Raw genomic sequence first — 9,453 nt, 5'->3', positions numbered from 1 at the left:
CGTTGGGAGGAAGGTTGTGTTTAATAGATTTTAGAGTGCAATGAATGACGGATGCGATCATACCAGCACTAACGCACCGGATCCCATCAGAACTCCGAAGTTAAGCGTGCTTGGGCGAGAGTAGTACTAGGATGGGTGACCCCCTGGGAAGTCCTCGTGTTGCATCCCTCCTTTTTGTTGAAATTTGATCTCGTAATTGAAAAAAAAAAATATACTCATTTATTTTTTTTTTTGCGGAAAATACGTTCGGATTGAGGCGTCATTAGGATATGGGATGGTGGCGTCGGGGATGGGCGTGACGGGCGTCGTCGTGCGTCGGTGCGTGGAGGGTTTTAAAGCGGGGGGCGGGCTAGGGCGTTGGGAGGAAGGTTGTGTTTAATAGATTTTAGAGTGCAATGAATGACGGATGCGATCATACCAGCACTAACGCACCGGATCCCATCAGAACTCCGAAGTTAAGCGTGCTTGGGCGAGAGTAGTACTAGGATGGGTGACCCCCTGGGAAGTCCTCGTGTTGCATCCCTCCTTTTTGTTGAAATTTGATCTCGTAATTGAAAAAAAAAAATATACTCATTTATTTTTTTTTTTGCGGAAAATACGTTCGGATTGAGGCGTCATTAGGATATGGGATGGTGGCGTCGGGGATGGGCGTGACGGGCGTCGTCGTGCGTCGGTGCGTGGAGGGTTTTAAAGCGGGGGGCGGGCTAGGGCGTTGGGAGGAAGGTTGTGTTTAATAGATTTTAGAGTGCAATGAATGACGGATGCGATCATACCAGCACTAACGCACCGGATCCCATCAGAACTCCGAAGTTAAGCGTGCTTGGGCGAGAGTAGTACTAGGATGGGTGACCCCCTGGGAAGTCCTCGTGTTGCATCCCTCCTTTTTGTTGAAATTTGATCTCGTAATTGAAAAAAAAAAATATACTCATTTATTTTTTTTTTTGCGGAAAATACGTTCGGATTGAGGCGTCATTAGGATATGGGATGGTGGCGTCGGGGATGGGCGTGACGGGCGTCGTCGTGCGTCGGTGCGTGGAGGGTTTTAAAGCGGGGGGCGGGCTAGGGCGTTGGGAGGAAGGTTGTGTTTAATAGATTTTAGAGTGCAATGAATGACGGATGCGATCATACCAGCACTAACGCACCGGATCCCATCAGAACTCCGAAGTTAAGCGTGCTTGGGCGAGAGTAGTACTAGGATGGGTGACCCCCTGGGAAGTCCTCGTGTTGCATCCCTCCTTTTTGTTGAAATTTGATCTCGTAATTGAAAAAAAAAAATATACTCATTTATTTTTTTTTTTGCGGAAAATACGTTCGGATTGAGGCGTCATTAGGATATGGGATGGTGGCGTCGGGGATGGGCGTGACGGGCGTCGTCGTGCGTCGGTGCGTGGAGGGTTTTAAAGCGGGGGGCGGGCTAGGGCGTTGGGAGGAAGGTTGTGTTTAATAGATTTTAGAGTGCAATGAATGACGGATGCGATCATACCAGCACTAACGCACCGGATCCCATCAGAACTCCGAAGTTAAGCGTGCTTGGGCGAGAGTAGTACTAGGATGGGTGACCCCCTGGGAAGTCCTCGTGTTGCATCCCTCCTTTTTGTTGAAATTTGATCTCGTAATTGAAAAAAAAAAATATACTCATTTATTTTTTTTTTTGCGGAAAATACGTTCGGATTGAGGCGTCATTAGGATATGGGATGGTGGCGTCGGGGATGGGCGTGACGGGCGTCGTCGTGCGTCGGTGCGTGGAGGGTTTTAAAGCGGGGGGCGGGCTAGGGCGTTGGGAGGAAGGTTGTGTTTAATAGATTTTAGAGTGCAATGAATGACGGATGCGATCATACCAGCACTAACGCACCGGATCCCATCAGAACTCCGAAGTTAAGCGTGCTTGGGCGAGAGTAGTACTAGGATGGGTGACCCCCTGGGAAGTCCTCGTGTTGCATCCCTCCTTTTTGTTGAAATTTGATCTCGTAATTGAAAAAAAAAAATATACTCATTTATTTTTTTTTTTGCGGAAAATACGTTCGGATTGAGGCGTCATTAGGATATGGGATGGTGGCGTCGGGGATGGGCGTGACGGGCGTCGTCGTGCGTCGGTGCGTGGAGGGTTTTAAAGCGGGGGGCGGGCTAGGGCGTTGGGAGGAAGGTTGTGTTTAATAGATTTTAGAGTGCAATGAATGACGGATGCGATCATACCAGCACTAACGCACCGGATCCCATCAGAACTCCGAAGTTAAGCGTGCTTGGGCGAGAGTAGTACTAGGATGGGTGACCCCCTGGGAAGTCCTCGTGTTGCATCCCTCCTTTTTGTTGAAATTTGATCTCGTAATTGAAAAAAAAAAATATACTCATTTATTTTTTTTTTTGCGGAAAATACGTTCGGATTGAGGCGTCATTAGGATATGGGATGGTGGCGTCGGGGATGGGCGTGACGGGCGTCGTCGTGCGTCGGTGCGTGGAGGGTTTTAAAGCGGGGGGCGGGCTAGGGCGTTGGGAGGAAGGTTGTGTTTAATAGATTTTAGAGTGCAATGAATGACGGATGCGATCATACCAGCACTAACGCACCGGATCCCATCAGAACTCCGAAGTTAAGCGTGCTTGGGCGAGAGTAGTACTAGGATGGGTGACCCCCTGGGAAGTCCTCGTGTTGCATCCCTCCTTTTTGTTGAAATTTGATCTCGTAATTGAAAAAAAAAAATATACTCATTTATTTTTTTTTTTGCGGAAAATACGTTCGGATTGAGGCGTCATTAGGATATGGGATGGTGGCGTCGGGGATGGGCGTGACGGGCGTCGTCGTGCGTCGGTGCGTGGAGGGTTTTAAAGCGGGGGGCGGGCTAGGGCGTTGGGAGGAAGGTTGTGTTTAATAGATTTTAGAGTGCAATGAATGACGGATGCGATCATACCAGCACTAACGCACCGGATCCCATCAGAACTCCGAAGTTAAGCGTGCTTGGGCGAGAGTAGTACTAGGATGGGTGACCCCCTGGGAAGTCCTCGTGTTGCATCCCTCCTTTTTGTTGAAATTTGATCTCGTAATTGAAAAAAAAAAATATACTCATTTATTTTTTTTTTTGCGGAAAATACGTTCGGATTGAGGCGTCATTAGGATATGGGATGGTGGCGTCGGGGATGGGCGTGACGGGCGTCGTCGTGCGTCGGTGCGTGGAGGGTTTTAAAGCGGGGGGCGGGCTAGGGCGTTGGGAGGAAGGTTGTGTTTAATAGATTTTAGAGTGCAATGAATGACGGATGCGATCATACCAGCACTAACGCACCGGATCCCATCAGAACTCCGAAGTTAAGCGTGCTTGGGCGAGAGTAGTACTAGGATGGGTGACCCCCTGGGAAGTCCTCGTGTTGCATCCCTCCTTTTTGTTGAAATTTGATCTCGTAATTGAAAAAAAAAAATATACTCATTTATTTTTTTTTTTGCGGAAAATACGTTCGGATTGAGGCGTCATTAGGATATGGGATGGTGGCGTCGGGGATGGGCGTGACGGGCGTCGTCGTGCGTCGGTGCGTGGAGGGTTTTAAAGCGGGGGGCGGGCTAGGGCGTTGGGAGGAAGGTTGTGTTTAATAGATTTTAGAGTGCAATGAATGACGGATGCGATCATACCAGCACTAACGCACCGGATCCCATCAGAACTCCGAAGTTAAGCGTGCTTGGGCGAGAGTAGTACTAGGATGGGTGACCCCCTGGGAAGTCCTCGTGTTGCATCCCTCCTTTTTGTTGAAATTTGATCTCGTAATTGAAAAAAAAAAATATACTCATTTATTTTTTTTTTTGCGGAAAATACGTTCGGATTGAGGCGTCATTAGGATATGGGATGGTGGCGTCGGGGATGGGCGTGACGGGCGTCGTCGTGCGTCGGTGCGTGGAGGGTTTTAAAGCGGGGGGCGGGCTAGGGCGTTGGGAGGAAGGTTGTGTTTAATAGATTTTAGAGTGCAATGAATGACGGATGCGATCATACCAGCACTAACGCACCGGATCCCATCAGAACTCCGAAGTTAAGCGTGCTTGGGCGAGAGTAGTACTAGGATGGGTGACCCCCTGGGAAGTCCTCGTGTTGCATCCCTCCTTTTTGTTGAAATTTGATCTCGTAATTGAAAAAAAAAAATATACTCATTTATTTTTTTTTTTGCGGAAAATACGTTCGGATTGAGGCGTCATTAGGATATGGGATGGTGGCGTCGGGGATGGGCGTGACGGGCGTCGTCGTGCGTCGGTGCGTGGAGGGTTTTAAAGCGGGGGGCGGGCTAGGGCGTTGGGAGGAAGGTTGTGTTTAATAGATTTTAGAGTGCAATGAATGACGGATGCGATCATACCAGCACTAACGCACCGGATCCCATCAGAACTCCGAAGTTAAGCGTGCTTGGGCGAGAGTAGTACTAGGATGGGTGACCCCCTGGGAAGTCCTCGTGTTGCATCCCTCCTTTTTGTTGAAATTTGATCTCGTAATTGAAAAAAAAAAATATACTCATTTATTTTTTTTTTTGCGGAAAATACGTTCGGATTGAGGCGTCATTAGGATATGGGATGGTGGCGTCGGGGATGGGCGTGACGGGCGTCGTCGTGCGTCGGTGCGTGGAGGGTTTTAAAGCGGGGGGCGGGCTAGGGCGTTGGGAGGAAGGTTGTGTTTAATAGATTTTAGAGTGCAATGAATGACGGATGCGATCATACCAGCACTAACGCACCGGATCCCATCAGAACTCCGAAGTTAAGCGTGCTTGGGCGAGAGTAGTACTAGGATGGGTGACCCCCTGGGAAGTCCTCGTGTTGCATCCCTCCTTTTTGTTGAAATTTGATCTCGTAATTGAAAAAAAAAAATATACTCATTTATTTTTTTTTTTGCGGAAAATACGTTCGGATTGAGGCGTCATTAGGATATGGGATGGTGGCGTCGGGGATGGGCGTGACGGGCGTCGTCGTGCGTCGGTGCGTGGAGGGTTTTAAAGCGGGGGGCGGGCTAGGGCGTTGGGAGGAAGGTTGTGTTTAATAGATTTTAGAGTGCAATGAATGACGGATGCGATCATACCAGCACTAACGCACCGGATCCCATCAGAACTCCGAAGTTAAGCGTGCTTGGGCGAGAGTAGTACTAGGATGGGTGACCCCCTGGGAAGTCCTCGTGTTGCATCCCTCCTTTTTGTTGAAATTTGATCTCGTAATTGAAAAAAAAAAATATACTCATTTATTTTTTTTTTTGCGGAAAATACGTTCGGATTGAGGCGTCATTAGGATATGGGATGGTGGCGTCGGGGATGGGCGTGACGGGCGTCGTCGTGCGTCGGTGCGTGGAGGGTTTTAAAGCGGGGGGCGGGCTAGGGCGTTGGGAGGAAGGTTGTGTTTAATAGATTTTAGAGTGCAATGAATGACGGATGCGATCATACCAGCACTAACGCACCGGATCCCATCAGAACTCCGAAGTTAAGCGTGCTTGGGCGAGAGTAGTACTAGGATGGGTGACCCCCTGGGAAGTCCTCGTGTTGCATCCCTCCTTTTTGTTGAAATTTGATCTCGTAATTGAAAAAAAAAAATATACTCATTTATTTTTTTTTTTGCGGAAAATACGTTCGGATTGAGGCGTCATTAGGATATGGGATGGTGGCGTCGGGGATGGGCGTGACGGGCGTCGTCGTGCGTCGGTGCGTGGAGGGTTTTAAAGCGGGGGGCGGGCTAGGGCGTTGGGAGGAAGGTTGTGTTTAATAGATTTTAGAGTGCAATGAATGACGGATGCGATCATACCAGCACTAACGCACCGGATCCCATCAGAACTCCGAAGTTAAGCGTGCTTGGGCGAGAGTAGTACTAGGATGGGTGACCCCCTGGGAAGTCCTCGTGTTGCATCCCTCCTTTTTGTTGAAATTTGATCTCGTAATTGAAAAAAAAAAATATACTCATTTATTTTTTTTTTTGCGGAAAATACGTTCGGATTGAGGCGTCATTAGGATATGGGATGGTGGCGTCGGGGATGGGCGTGACGGGCGTCGTCGTGCGTCGGTGCGTGGAGGGTTTTAAAGCGGGGGGCGGGCTAGGGCGTTGGGAGGAAGGTTGTGTTTAATAGATTTTAGAGTGCAATGAATGACGGATGCGATCATACCAGCACTAACGCACCGGATCCCATCAGAACTCCGAAGTTAAGCGTGCTTGGGCGAGAGTAGTACTAGGATGGGTGACCCCCTGGGAAGTCCTCGTGTTGCATCCCTCCTTTTTGTTGAAATTTGATCTCGTAATTGAAAAAAAAAAATATACTCATTTATTTTTTTTTTTGCGGAAAATACGTTCGGATTGAGGCGTCATTAGGATATGGGATGGTGGCGTCGGGGATGGGCGTGACGGGCGTCGTCGTGCGTCGGTGCGTGGAGGGTTTTAAAGCGGGGGGCGGGCTAGGGCGTTGGGAGGAAGGTTGTGTTTAATAGATTTTAGAGTGCAATGAATGACGGATGCGATCATACCAGCACTAACGCACCGGATCCCATCAGAACTCCGAAGTTAAGCGTGCTTGGGCGAGAGTAGTACTAGGATGGGTGACCCCCTGGGAAGTCCTCGTGTTGCATCCCTCCTTTTTGTTGAAATTTGATCTCGTAATTGAAAAAAAAAAATATACTCATTTATTTTTTTTTTTGCGGAAAATACGTTCGGATTGAGGCGTCATTAGGATATGGGATGGTGGCGTCGGGGATGGGCGTGACGGGCGTCGTCGTGCGTCGGTGCGTGGAGGGTTTTAAAGCGGGGGGCGGGCTAGGGCGTTGGGAGGAAGGTTGTGTTTAATAGATTTTAGAGTGCAATGAATGACGGATGCGATCATACCAGCACTAACGCACCGGATCCCATCAGAACTCCGAAGTTAAGCGTGCTTGGGCGAGAGTAGTACTAGGATGGGTGACCCCCTGGGAAGTCCTCGTGTTGCATCCCTCCTTTTTGTTGAAATTTGATCTCGTAATTGAAAAAAAAAAATATACTCATTTATTATTTTTTTTGCGGAAAATACGTTCGGATTGAGGCGTCATTAGGATATGGGATGGTGGCGTCGGGGATGGGCGTGACGGGCGTCGTCGTGCGTCGGTGCGTGGAGGGTTTTAAAGCGGGGGGCGGGCTAGGGCGTTGGGAGGAAGGTTGTGTTTAATAGATTTTAGAGTGCAATGAATGACGGATGCGATCATACCAGCACTAACGCACCGGATCCCATCAGAACTCCGAAGTTAAGCGTGCTTGGGCGAGAGTAGTACTAGGATGGGTGACCCCCTGGGAAGTCCTCGTGTTGCATCCCTCCTTTTTGTTGAAATTTGATCTCGTAATTGAAAAAAAAAAATATACTCATTTATTTTTTTTTTTGCGGAAAATACGTTCGGATTGAGGCGTCATTAGGATATGGGATGGTGGCGTCGGGGATGGGCGTGACGGGCGTCGTCGTGCGTCGGTGCGTGGAGGGTTTTAAAGCGGGGGGCGGGCTAGGGCGTTGGGAGGAAGGTTGTGTTTAATAGATTTTAGAGTGCAATGAATGACGGATGCGATCATACCAGCACTAACGCACCGGATCCCATCAGAACTCCGAAGTTAAGCGTGCTTGGGCGAGAGTAGTACTAGGATGGGTGACCCCCTGGGAAGTCCTCGTGTTGCATCCCTCCTTTTTGTTGAAATTTGATCTCGTAATTGAAAAAAAAAAATATACTCATTTATTTTTTTTTTTGCGGAAAATACGTTCGGATTGAGGCGTCATTAGGATATGGGATGGTGGCGTCGGGGATGGGCGTGACGGGCGTCGTCGTGCGTCGGTGCGTGGAGGGTTTTAAAGCGGGGGGCGGGCTAGGGCGTTGGGAGGAAGGTTGTGTTTAATAGATTTTAGAGTGCAATGAATGACGGATGCGATCATACCAGCACTAACGCACCGGATCCCATCAGAACTCCGAAGTTAAGCGTGCTTGGGCGAGAGTAGTACTAGGATGGGTGACCCCCTGGGAAGTCCTCGTGTTGCATCCCTCCTTTTTGTTGAAATTTGATCTCGTAATTGAAAAAAAAAAATATACTCATTTATTTTTTTTTTTGCGGAAAATACGTTCGGATTGAGGCGTCATTAGGATATGGGATGGTGGCGTCGGGGATGGGCGTGACGGGCGTCGTCGTGCGTCGGTGCGTGGAGGGTTTTAAAGCGGGGGGCGGGCTAGGGCGTTGGGAGGAAGGTTGTGTTTAATAGATTTTAGAGTGCAATGAATGACGGATGCGATCATACCAGCACTAACGCACCGGATCCCATCAGAACTCCGAAGTTAAGCGTGCTTGGGCGAGAGTAGTACTAGGATGGGTGACCCCCTGGGAAGTCCTCGTGTTGCATCCCTCCTTTTTGTTGAAATTTGATCTCGTAATTGAAAAAAAAAAATATACTCATTTATTTTTTTTTTTGCGGAAAATACGTTCGGATTGAGGCGTCATTAGGATATGGGATGGTGGCGTCGGGGATGGGCGTGACGGGCGTCGTCGTGCGTCGGTGCGTGGAGGGTTTTAAAGCGGGGGGCGGGCTAGGGCGTTGGGAGGAAGGTTGTGTTTAATAGATTTTAGAGTGCAATGAATGACGGATGCGATCATACCAGCACTAACGCACCGGATCCCATCAGAACTCCGAAGTTAAGCGTGCTTGGGCGAGAGTAGTACTAGGATGGGTGACCCCCTGGGAAGTCCTCGTGTTGCATCCCTCCTTTTTGTTGAAATTTGATCTCGTAATTGAAAAAAAAAAATATACTCATTTATTTTTTTTTTTGCGGAAAATACGTTCGGATTGAGGCGTCATTAGGATATGGGATGGTGGCGTCGGGGATGGGCGTGACGGGCGTCGTCGTGCGTCGGTGCGTGGAGGGTTTTAAAGCGGGGGGCGGGCTAGGGCGTTGGGAGGAAGGTTGTGTTTAATAGATTTTAGAGTGCAATGAATGACGGATGCGATCATACCAGCACTAACGCACCGGATCCCATCAGAACTCCGAAGTTAAGCGTGCTTGGGCGAGAGTAGTACTAGGATGGGTGACCCCCTGGGAAGTCCTCGTGTTGCATCCCTCCTTTTTGTTGAAATTTGATCTCGTAATTGAAAAAAAAAAATATACTCATTTATTTTTTTTTTTGCGGAAAATACGTTCGGATTGAGGCGTCATTAGGATATGGGATGGTGGCGTCGGGGATGGGCGTGACGGGCGTCGTCGTGCGTCGGTGCGTGGAGGGTTTTAAAGCGGGGGGCGGGCTAGGGCGTTGGGAGGAAGGTTGTGTTTAATAGATTTTAGAGTGCAATGAATGACGGATGCGATCATACCAGCACTAACGCACCGGATCCCATCAGAACTCCGAAGTTAAGCGTGCTTGGGCGAGAGTAGTACTAGGATGGGTGACCCCCTGGGAAGTCCTCGTGTTGCATCCCTCCTTTTTGTTGAAATTTGATCTCGTAATTGAAAAAAAAAAATATACTCATTTAT

The 9,453-nt window shown here is 48.9% G+C and overlaps 27 non-coding genes across 27 annotated transcripts; all 27 read left to right on the top strand.

Moving 5' to 3' along the window:
- Positions 1 to 49: 49 nt before the first annotated feature.
- LOC138341532 (5S ribosomal RNA) lies at positions 50 to 168 on the top strand. The gene has a single exon (XR_011214325.1). It is a non-coding gene; the product is annotated as a 5S ribosomal RNA (ribosomal RNA).
- Positions 169 to 404: 236 nt separating this feature from the next.
- Positions 405 to 523, top strand: LOC138341531 (5S ribosomal RNA). Its single transcript, XR_011214324.1, has one exon. It is a non-coding gene; the product is annotated as a 5S ribosomal RNA (ribosomal RNA).
- A 236-nt stretch (positions 524 to 759) lies between these two features.
- Positions 760 to 878, top strand: LOC138341530 (5S ribosomal RNA). Its single transcript, XR_011214323.1, has one exon. It is a non-coding gene; the product is annotated as a 5S ribosomal RNA (ribosomal RNA).
- Positions 879 to 1,114: 236 nt separating this feature from the next.
- On the top strand, positions 1,115 to 1,233 carry LOC138341529 (5S ribosomal RNA). Its single transcript, XR_011214322.1, has one exon. It is a non-coding gene; the product is annotated as a 5S ribosomal RNA (ribosomal RNA).
- Positions 1,234 to 1,469: 236 nt separating this feature from the next.
- LOC138341528 (5S ribosomal RNA) lies at positions 1,470 to 1,588 on the top strand. The gene has a single exon (XR_011214321.1). It is a non-coding gene; the product is annotated as a 5S ribosomal RNA (ribosomal RNA).
- Positions 1,589 to 1,824: 236 nt separating this feature from the next.
- Positions 1,825 to 1,943, top strand: LOC138341527 (5S ribosomal RNA). The gene has a single exon (XR_011214320.1). It is a non-coding gene; the product is annotated as a 5S ribosomal RNA (ribosomal RNA).
- Positions 1,944 to 2,179: 236 nt separating this feature from the next.
- On the top strand, positions 2,180 to 2,298 carry LOC138341525 (5S ribosomal RNA). Its single transcript, XR_011214318.1, has one exon. It is a non-coding gene; the product is annotated as a 5S ribosomal RNA (ribosomal RNA).
- A 236-nt stretch (positions 2,299 to 2,534) lies between these two features.
- On the top strand, positions 2,535 to 2,653 carry LOC138341524 (5S ribosomal RNA). The gene has a single exon (XR_011214317.1). It is a non-coding gene; the product is annotated as a 5S ribosomal RNA (ribosomal RNA).
- Positions 2,654 to 2,889: 236 nt separating this feature from the next.
- Positions 2,890 to 3,008, top strand: LOC138341523 (5S ribosomal RNA). Its single transcript, XR_011214316.1, has one exon. It is a non-coding gene; the product is annotated as a 5S ribosomal RNA (ribosomal RNA).
- A 236-nt stretch (positions 3,009 to 3,244) lies between these two features.
- LOC138341522 (5S ribosomal RNA) lies at positions 3,245 to 3,363 on the top strand. Its single transcript, XR_011214315.1, has one exon. It is a non-coding gene; the product is annotated as a 5S ribosomal RNA (ribosomal RNA).
- Positions 3,364 to 3,599: 236 nt separating this feature from the next.
- On the top strand, positions 3,600 to 3,718 carry LOC138341521 (5S ribosomal RNA). The gene has a single exon (XR_011214314.1). It is a non-coding gene; the product is annotated as a 5S ribosomal RNA (ribosomal RNA).
- Positions 3,719 to 3,954: 236 nt separating this feature from the next.
- On the top strand, positions 3,955 to 4,073 carry LOC138341520 (5S ribosomal RNA). Its single transcript, XR_011214313.1, has one exon. It is a non-coding gene; the product is annotated as a 5S ribosomal RNA (ribosomal RNA).
- A 236-nt stretch (positions 4,074 to 4,309) lies between these two features.
- LOC138341519 (5S ribosomal RNA) lies at positions 4,310 to 4,428 on the top strand. The gene has a single exon (XR_011214312.1). It is a non-coding gene; the product is annotated as a 5S ribosomal RNA (ribosomal RNA).
- Positions 4,429 to 4,664: 236 nt separating this feature from the next.
- On the top strand, positions 4,665 to 4,783 carry LOC138341518 (5S ribosomal RNA). Its single transcript, XR_011214311.1, has one exon. It is a non-coding gene; the product is annotated as a 5S ribosomal RNA (ribosomal RNA).
- Positions 4,784 to 5,019: 236 nt separating this feature from the next.
- On the top strand, positions 5,020 to 5,138 carry LOC138341517 (5S ribosomal RNA). Its single transcript, XR_011214310.1, has one exon. It is a non-coding gene; the product is annotated as a 5S ribosomal RNA (ribosomal RNA).
- A 236-nt stretch (positions 5,139 to 5,374) lies between these two features.
- LOC138341516 (5S ribosomal RNA) lies at positions 5,375 to 5,493 on the top strand. The gene has a single exon (XR_011214309.1). It is a non-coding gene; the product is annotated as a 5S ribosomal RNA (ribosomal RNA).
- A 236-nt stretch (positions 5,494 to 5,729) lies between these two features.
- LOC138341514 (5S ribosomal RNA) lies at positions 5,730 to 5,848 on the top strand. Its single transcript, XR_011214307.1, has one exon. It is a non-coding gene; the product is annotated as a 5S ribosomal RNA (ribosomal RNA).
- A 236-nt stretch (positions 5,849 to 6,084) lies between these two features.
- Positions 6,085 to 6,203, top strand: LOC138341513 (5S ribosomal RNA). Its single transcript, XR_011214306.1, has one exon. It is a non-coding gene; the product is annotated as a 5S ribosomal RNA (ribosomal RNA).
- Positions 6,204 to 6,439: 236 nt separating this feature from the next.
- On the top strand, positions 6,440 to 6,558 carry LOC138341512 (5S ribosomal RNA). Its single transcript, XR_011214305.1, has one exon. It is a non-coding gene; the product is annotated as a 5S ribosomal RNA (ribosomal RNA).
- Positions 6,559 to 6,794: 236 nt separating this feature from the next.
- LOC138341511 (5S ribosomal RNA) lies at positions 6,795 to 6,913 on the top strand. The gene has a single exon (XR_011214304.1). It is a non-coding gene; the product is annotated as a 5S ribosomal RNA (ribosomal RNA).
- A 236-nt stretch (positions 6,914 to 7,149) lies between these two features.
- LOC138341510 (5S ribosomal RNA) lies at positions 7,150 to 7,268 on the top strand. The gene has a single exon (XR_011214303.1). It is a non-coding gene; the product is annotated as a 5S ribosomal RNA (ribosomal RNA).
- Positions 7,269 to 7,504: 236 nt separating this feature from the next.
- Positions 7,505 to 7,623, top strand: LOC138341509 (5S ribosomal RNA). The gene has a single exon (XR_011214302.1). It is a non-coding gene; the product is annotated as a 5S ribosomal RNA (ribosomal RNA).
- Positions 7,624 to 7,859: 236 nt separating this feature from the next.
- On the top strand, positions 7,860 to 7,978 carry LOC138341508 (5S ribosomal RNA). Its single transcript, XR_011214301.1, has one exon. It is a non-coding gene; the product is annotated as a 5S ribosomal RNA (ribosomal RNA).
- Positions 7,979 to 8,214: 236 nt separating this feature from the next.
- Positions 8,215 to 8,333, top strand: LOC138341507 (5S ribosomal RNA). Its single transcript, XR_011214300.1, has one exon. It is a non-coding gene; the product is annotated as a 5S ribosomal RNA (ribosomal RNA).
- A 236-nt stretch (positions 8,334 to 8,569) lies between these two features.
- LOC138341506 (5S ribosomal RNA) lies at positions 8,570 to 8,688 on the top strand. Its single transcript, XR_011214299.1, has one exon. It is a non-coding gene; the product is annotated as a 5S ribosomal RNA (ribosomal RNA).
- A 236-nt stretch (positions 8,689 to 8,924) lies between these two features.
- LOC138341505 (5S ribosomal RNA) lies at positions 8,925 to 9,043 on the top strand. The gene has a single exon (XR_011214298.1). It is a non-coding gene; the product is annotated as a 5S ribosomal RNA (ribosomal RNA).
- A 236-nt stretch (positions 9,044 to 9,279) lies between these two features.
- LOC138341503 (5S ribosomal RNA) lies at positions 9,280 to 9,398 on the top strand. Its single transcript, XR_011214296.1, has one exon. It is a non-coding gene; the product is annotated as a 5S ribosomal RNA (ribosomal RNA).
- The last annotated feature ends 55 nt before the right edge of the window (positions 9,399 to 9,453 follow it).

Source organism: Solanum lycopersicum, chromosome 1, assembly GCF_036512215.1.
Source record: "Solanum lycopersicum chromosome 1, SLM_r2.1".
Taxonomy (NCBI): Eukaryota; Viridiplantae; Streptophyta; class Magnoliopsida; order Solanales; family Solanaceae; genus Solanum; species Solanum lycopersicum.
This window is presented reverse-complemented; position numbering and strand designations above follow the sequence as displayed.